Below are 8,508 nucleotides of genomic sequence, written 5' to 3'. Positions count from 1 at the left end.
GGGAAATGTTGCAGAATTAAGTCGACAAACATTCCTGTTTTTGTGGGACTACATTTTTTTCTCTTAAATGCTTGCATGATTTCACATTGTAATATTGTTTAACTTTTCATTCTTGGATGTATCTTGTTTGACCTATCTTTTCAATTTTCCTTGGACTAAAGCTAAGGTAGCTTTCTAAAAATGGCAAAAACAAATGTATTTTCAAACTCTGGACTGTTCTTTCTACTTATGCCTCAATTTTTCAAATTTCCTCCCTGGGAGGACCTAGGACTTCTGGTTGCATCTTTATTCTTCACTATTAATGTCATCTTTCCTCTAAAATTTTTTATAAACTCTTAATGTGCTTTTTGTGTTCTAAGGACTCTACAAATTAACTACTTTACATAACTTATTAGATTTCTGAGTACCAACTTTACTATTCAATGTTTCATACTCAGGTTTTATTTCTGCTTATTGTAGTTTTAGTTTCATTGCAATTTTTCATTTCACACTGAACCTTCTTTTTATCTCTTCCTATTGCTTTTTATCCTCTGCTGATGCATTAGTGATTTCTGTCCCTTTAAATGTTGTTATTGAACTAAAATATATATACAGAAAAGTATATGTATCAAAAAATACATCCTGATGAATTTTTACATCATACACACACCTGTGAAACCAGCTCTAAGTGCAAGATTCAGAACATCACCAGCCTTCAGAAATACCCTTCATGCTCTTTTCCAGTCACTATTCCCCTCAGAAGTCACTCTATATAGCCTTTTAATCTGATGTTTTTTATTTCCTTATCATCTCTTCTTCTTTTTTTAATAGATTTTATGTCTTCTTGTATCCCAGGGAGGATGCAAAATATTATTCTAAATTTTCTCCAGGTTCCTGCAGTAGATTGTCTTCAGAGATGTGCTCCTTTACTCAATTGTTGTGATGCTTTCTTTCCTTTTCATTAGTGTTTTATCATTGCCCCCCTCCTTATTTTAGGAAATGAGGAAACATCTATCCAAATTCACAGTTAGCTAAGATAAAGTATCTGGATTTCCCATGGCTTTTCATATTAGGAAACTGTCTGCTGGTTAAATCCATTTCTCATCATCATTACTGATCATCAACAGAATCTGGCCATTCTTCATCTATTGTTTTTTTGCCCTACAATGGTGAGGTTTTCTCATTATTTCCATTGTGCTATGAACTAATAGCTGTGGTGCTATGAACTAATAAAGGACTCAAAAATTAGAATTTCTGCTTGTACCCTGCAGCTCAGTTTTTAAAAATCCCACCTGCTGTGGTCTTCTTGTTGGGTCCACACCCATCAGGGTGTATTCTGCCCCCCTCTGCCTTCACTTTCTATATCACTCAGCTTCTACATCCACTCCACCAATTTGCAGTCTTGAAATTAATATAGAATGATGAGTTCCTGAAATAATAGTACTCTGGGCACTGCATTTTCACAAGATGACTAGAATTCCTATACACATTAAAGTTTGATTAGCAGTGACCTAGGAAACTTTTGAAAAATACTGGCGTCTTGCCTTATCCTCTAAGTTTTTTAAGAGAGAAACCACCTATTAGTGTTTTATTACTGCCATAACAAATTACCACAAACTTAACGGCTTACAGCAACACCGATTTATTATTTCATTGCTCTGTAGATCAGAAGCCCAGCAGGCTCAGTGGGCTCCTCTGCTCCAAGTCTGCAAGGCCGATGTGAAGTTGTGGGCAGGGCTGTGTTCCTTTCTGGAGGCTCTGGGGGAAGATGACTCCTGGGCTGATTCACATTGTTGGCAGAACTCATTTCCATGCAGCTGTGGAACTGAGGACCCTGTTTCTCTGCTGGCTGTGGCTGGGGATCATACTCAATTTCTAGGGGCCTCCTGCATTCCTTGGTTCTTGGCCTTGGTCCTCACAGCCAGTAATGATGGATTGAGTCCTTCTGGTGCTTAAGTTCTTTCCAATCTCCATTTCTGCCTCATCTGTCCTGACTTCTCTTCTGCAGTGTATCTCTGACCCTTCTGCCTTCCTTATCTGCTTTTCAGGGCCCATGTAATGACATAGGAACACATGGATTATCCAGGATAATCTCTCTATTTTAAAATTAGTTGATTGGTAACTAGCCTTAATTTCATCTAAAAAATCTTTTTACAACCATACTTATATTAGTGTTTGATCAGATAACCAGGTCATGGGAATGTTGTGTGGATATGTATGTGTGTGTGTGTGTGTATGTATGTGGTGGGGGGCATCTTTAGAATTCTACCTACCTCAAGCCATCTTCAGGGGTTTCTAATGTGTAACCAGGGTTGAGAATCACTAGTACAGACCTTGGATTTCTGATCTATGAAGATAAGCAGTAGGTGTTTCCCCACCTTTCTTTCAGGAATGTTGGAGTGCTTTGTTTTATGAAGTTAAAAAAAAGAATATATATATATATATTCTGTTTTGTTTTTTTTTTTCCTCAATTGATATTGGCTTTATTTTTGGAAGGAATGTCTCCAGGGGTTGTTTGTAGATGTTTGCATTTGAACACCATCACAGACTATCTGTGTATGGGTGTAAACCTAATGGAAGTTGGGGAGAGGCAATTATCAGGCTAGCCTGGTACCAAATTAAACCATAAATCTCCACTCCTTATTGAAGCTGAGATTTTACTACTTTAATTTTGATTTTCCATTTTTCAACCAAGAAAATCAGGACTTGAAGAGATTAAAGGCTTTTGCTAAGGCACATGTATATCATGAAAGGAGTCATCTGGCCTGTTAAAACATCAGCCTTTAACATTTACCTTCTGGGGAAATGAGCTATATTTTGTGCAGTCTACTTTTATTTATTTTCAATCTCTAATACATCATTTTAACTTGAGGGGAGGGAAAATAAGTGATCCAGTCTAAAATATGTATTTTTTTTTTTTTTTCCTCTCACTGTTGTGGCCTCTCCTGTTGTGGAGCACAGGCTCCGGACATGCAGGCTCAGCGGCCATGGCTCACGGGCCAAGCCGCTCCGTGGCATGTAGGATCTTCCCGGACCGGGACATGAACCCGTGTCTCCTGCATCGGCAGGCGGACTCTCAAACACTGCGCCACCAGGGAAGCCCTAAAATATGCATTTTTGACAGAGATTGTTAAACCCCTGTGAGAATAGGGGTGTTTGAAGGTGGTGAAGCCCTGTGTGCACTTTGCAGAGTAGTTATTAGCAAAAGAGGGAAAGGTGAGGTTTGAATCCAGTGCAAAAGTTCAGGATATTGAGAAGTGAGATTTCATAACCCAGGGTCAGGACTGAGCTATTCTAAGTCTCTGCATCTTAGAGACAGTATTTTAAGAGAATTATGTGTATTTTTACTTTTTAAGACCTTTGATAGAAAAATAAAGCCATTTTTCATGGTCCCCTTCTCCACTGGTAAGCCCTGTTTAAGTCATGATTGTCTCTGTTTTTGCTGAACTATAAATTGGCATGAATAGTGCTAATTCTTAATTATCAGCGGTAACAGGGAAAGAGGGAAATTTAGACATTTAAAATCCCTTGATAATAATTTTAGCTACACACACACAAAATTAAACTGTTCCCTTCATTCCTGGTTCTTTAGACCAGGACTATTCACATGCCTAGCCTGCTTATAACTCACAAATGCTAGCTCATGACTTTGGAATAACTTAGATACTTCTTCTGATTCTTTTATTTCTGGTTTATTTACCTTTACTCTTGTCTCTATGACCCTGAAGTTCGATTTCACAATTTACTGTTATATTTCAACTTCTGGTCTCCCAAAGTTAAATGATCTTTCTGACCCTCTCTCTTGTCACCTTGGGCCTTGGCACTCTTGCAGTTTTTACGTATTAATTTCTAATGAGTTAGTGTCTGTCTCTTATTTTCTTAGTGAGGACTTCAGACTCCACTTCTGATTGCAGAAGATCATCTCAGAATGCTGGCTTGGCTTGGCCAGTTTTAGCCACTGTTTGCAAAGTAAAAGTGAGGAGCTGCTCAGTCATTACTGACCAGTCACTAGAATTAAAAGGGATCTGAAGTTTATCACTTTATTCCTGTTTATGCCTTCATTATTACACTTAGTTTAGAAAACAACAGTATGAATAATATCTATGTTGCATATTTGGCTATATTCTAGCTCATAATTATAGAGGTATATCCTAGGCTACCATTAGTACTGAATGCTAAAGTCACAATTTTAGAACTAAAAAGGGATTTTAGTGATTCAGTGACCTGGTCTAGTATTTGGTTCATGAGAGTTCCTTGAGATGCCCCACTCCCTAAGGAGCTACCACTGGAAGGTAGGGTAGGAGAAAGACAGGTAAATGAAGAGTGAACTAGGAGGGATGAAGAGCCCTCACTCCATTCCAATAGGAACATCTCAGCTATTACCTCTTTTGCACATGTAAATTCCAAGAAAGATTTTTGTTTGAACAAAGGCTATCGTGAATTAAAGATATTGACAACTATGGACCTAATTTAATTCATCATTCTCCACTTGAGGAAATAGGACCCAAAGAAGATAAGTGGCTAAGATCATGAGAAGGCCAAAGTCTCTCAGCTCCTAGCCAGTACTCTTCTAACTGACCCACAAACTCCATTCTATCAAATGGTTCCCACAGGCAGCTAAATGATGGCAGTCATAATCCTCATGCTTCTCTGATAAATAATAATATATGGAGTTCATATTTACAAATTGTTGAACAAATCTTCTAATTTCATGTTTATATAAGAAGCCCAGAGTACTTTTGTCAATTCTCAGAAATTAACATATATTTCACTGTTTCTCATTCCATAAAAATTTAGGTGCAAGATGAAGAGAATACCAAGATAAAGGAAATGTGTTTCCAGACTTTAAGTAGTTCCCTGTTTAATGACAGAATCTGTTTTGGAGGAAAAAAAATCACAGAACCAAAGAATCATAGACAAGGTTGTAGGCAGTTTAATATAATTTTCTTCAATACAATTTAATCAATTTAATACAATTTAAAAAACAAATATTGTTGCATGAATGAGTGAATAATGTTAATATGCAATATTTCCACTTAGTTGATGACAGTTTTTATAATTGTCTACAATAGCCTTAGATGTGAAATTATAAATATTTTAGGTGGTAAATGCCAGGATTATATACATTTCCATTACTGGAAACTATATCATGTTTTCTTTATTCAACTTTTTCTGTATTTCCTTAAAATATTTATTTGAAATAGCATTTGATTGCCTCTAAATTGCATCTCATACTTCCAAATATATGAGGCTTAATCTTGAGTCAGTTGCTATCAATAGGTAATTTGCATAGTTAATTCCTAAGTACAGTGGATTCACTTGGTGAAAATTTTGTATATATTTGTATATATTCATATATATTAGAAGTATTGCTATTACAGTAATTCTTTTATAATTTAACAAATAATTTACTCAGATTTTGTTGCTTCCTGTGCTAGGAACTAAGTTTTCTCTTCTCAAGGAGCTCACAACCTAGTTGCAAGTTCTTCTGTCCTATGTTTTCTTCTCCAGATGAAAATAATGAATTGTGCACTGGAAAAAATATGGTATCAACAAATTATAAATGTATTATTACATAATGAAAGGAAACACTCTCATTATAAAGCAAACGTCATTCCAGAATAAAATACACCATGGATGCCTTTTGAATTAGAAGAGAAAATATGCTCTTTCGCTGTGCAAACATGTAGGGCTAAACCCTACAAACTGATATAGGATATTTAAAGAACCATTAAAAAGGTAACTATTATATAAAATGAAATTGCATGTTGGATAGATTTACCAGTCACCAAGCTAAAGGTAAGAGCATCAGAATCTATAACTCAAAATGAAATCAACATATTTGCTTCTCAGTGAAGGTGGCAAAGGGAGCCTTACTGACTCATTTGCAAACTTATACATAGTAATTTCTGTTTTCATATTTGCTCTTTCTCACCTCCCTAGTGTAGCATCATCTAGATTGCCTCAAGGTAATCATGCACAGGAGACCGCTTTGGGGGAAGTTATCAGGCCTCCAGTGAAGGGAATCAAACTGATCAAAGGAAAGGAAGTGATGCATTGAATTGTTTCACAATGACATTCATTTCTCAGTGACCTTCCACCATGCAATCTGATTTTTTTTTTTAAATGAGCACAATGTGCAACTCTCTCACTGAGTGTGGGGAGAAAAAAGAAATGAGGTGTTAGCAAGGAGGCTTTTAACATGTCTACTGGCCAGATTTTTAGGTCATGAGAGTTGAAATAATTTTGAGCCTTGGTGCCCTGCACTGCTATTAAACACCAGTTAGTGTGTAGATGTGTCCTCAGCTGGCAGATGAAAAGGTCTAAAGTTCAGATTGTTTCAAGAAGTCATAATGAAGCCGCAAGATCCATGTTCTTTATGAGAGAAATGTCAGCTCTGGAAAGTCTCTTAAACTGTAAAGGATACTTCATTACAAAGAAGAACTGGCTTAATATACTTTGCAAATGACTTCATAACATTCAATTTTGAGAATTATTTCCATTCTTTTATTCACAGTACATAGGGAAATTAGCTGAAATATTTATCTTTGCTTCTCTCTAAGTTTTATAGCACCAGTCAAAAACTAATTAGACTCTGGCAATTAAATCCTGCATGCATGCTTCTCTTTTTTTCTCAAGGATTTTTACTTGTTATGCAACTTCCTCTATTGCAGAGTGGCCTATTTAGCTTAAAGGACTTCAGGGTTTTTTTTTTTTTAAATGTCAAGCTTATTCACTTTCTTTTCTTCAGTATTTGACAGGTACTTAGGAAAAGAGGAAATGGAGAGGGCCAATCACCAGAACAAGTAAGCATCTAATAAAACATGATCCACAGAATACTAGGAAGGAAGATTTCTCATCATGTCAGATCCCTAAACAGGTAGGAGCTCTCTCAGAGATGTCCCACACACCTTCTCTCTACCTGACAAGGCAAGGACTGCTGTGGGGCAAGATCAAGTATAATATTAATCTGTAAATTCAGGTCAAGTAGGTGTCCCTTCTCCCCTGACAAAAAGTTTCAAAGTGTGCATGTCTGCATGACTTGCTTCCCTTGTAGTTCTCCCTTTTGGAATTACTCCGTCTTTTGTACGGTAGATGAGTCTTGGGCTACTTCCCAAAGGAGGGGAACTTCCTGTATTAGAAAGTCTCAGCAGTGTGAGAGTTAGTTGAACTCTGCTCTTAGCCCAAGAGAAAAATGCTTCCTTTCCTCTGATGCATTTTTTTTTCGTGGGGGGATTACCTATGGCCATTTGTGTGGCAAGATCATCAGGGTCAAGGTTAAGATGTGAGTCTCTCATAGATCTTCCAAGGAGCCTCTTATTTATCTATCTATCTATTTATTTATTTATTTCACCTGGGTTTTAGACTAAAGGCCAAATATTTTCACTGTGGCTTTCCAGTGATTTTGTTCATCTTACCGGAGCTGGGGGGGGGGTTCCACAGAGTGGTTTGTGGTGATAGTCACAGGAAGATATTTTGAAGTAGTGGGTCTTCTATTCAAATTTCCCATGGGAATCTGGTGGAGGAAGATACTTGCTAAATATTGGAAACCTGGAATCCCAAACAGCTCTGACTTCTTCAGATATTTCAACAGTATTAATTTTCCCCACTTCAAAATAGGTGGAAACAATGAAAAAACATATTACCATAAACCACAGCTGGCACATACTTGATTATTCTTAGAGTCAGTCTGTATCAGTGAGCTAAGGCCACTTGGTTATAAATACACATATATGTAGAAATTACATCTAAGTTTTATAAGGAAACATATTAGGAAAGACAGAGAACACATTGACCCTGTTTTCTATTCTTTTTAATGTTTATTTTTATACTATTATTAAAGGTTACTTTCCATTTACAGTTATTACAAAATACTGGCCATAGTCTCTGTATTGTACAATACATCCTTGAGCATACCTTATGTCCCTGTTTTCTGTATCTTTACAACCTAGTCATAGACATAACTGAAGATAAGCATAGAGAGAGGCTGAGAAGTTGGAGCTAGAAACATACTCAAGTTTAGACAGTGCAAATTTTTACTTCTTTATTTAATCATTAATCAAATATTTTGGTGCCTTCTCTTTCAAGGCACGACTTGATCCTGTGAATGTTGTAGAGATAAATCAGATGTAGTTCAAGGAGTTACTTGTCTATAAAGGGAATAAAATATTTACACAAATAATAAGACTACCATAAGGGAAATACAGATCAAGGACTGTGGAAGGAAGGACTTTGAACTAGGCCTTGAAAGCTGGGTCAAATAGAAAAGGGGCATTTAGTTAAAGACAATGTGTGTAGATCCTATTTGTAAATGAATAGCATTAGTAAATGTTAGCACTTTTTGAAATTTAGGAAGATCTGTTTGGTTTTGTGTGGTAGGCAGATTCCGAGATGACCACCAAGATTCCTGCTTCCTGGGTTCATGCCCCATATAATCCCCTCCTTAGAGTATGAAAGGAGCCTGCAAATATAGCAGTTGTCATTCTGTGATTAGGTGTCTGACATGGGAATGAAGAGATTTTTTGCCAA

This window comes from Delphinapterus leucas, chromosome 4 (genome assembly GCF_059928025.1).
Source record: "Delphinapterus leucas isolate spDelLeu-1000000601 "Yukka" chromosome 4, BTC_Dleu_Yukka2, whole genome shotgun sequence".
NCBI classification, from domain to species: Eukaryota; Metazoa; Chordata; class Mammalia; order Artiodactyla; family Monodontidae; genus Delphinapterus; species Delphinapterus leucas.
The sequence above is the reverse complement of the archived record's forward strand: the minus strand, read 5'-3'. Positions refer to the sequence as shown.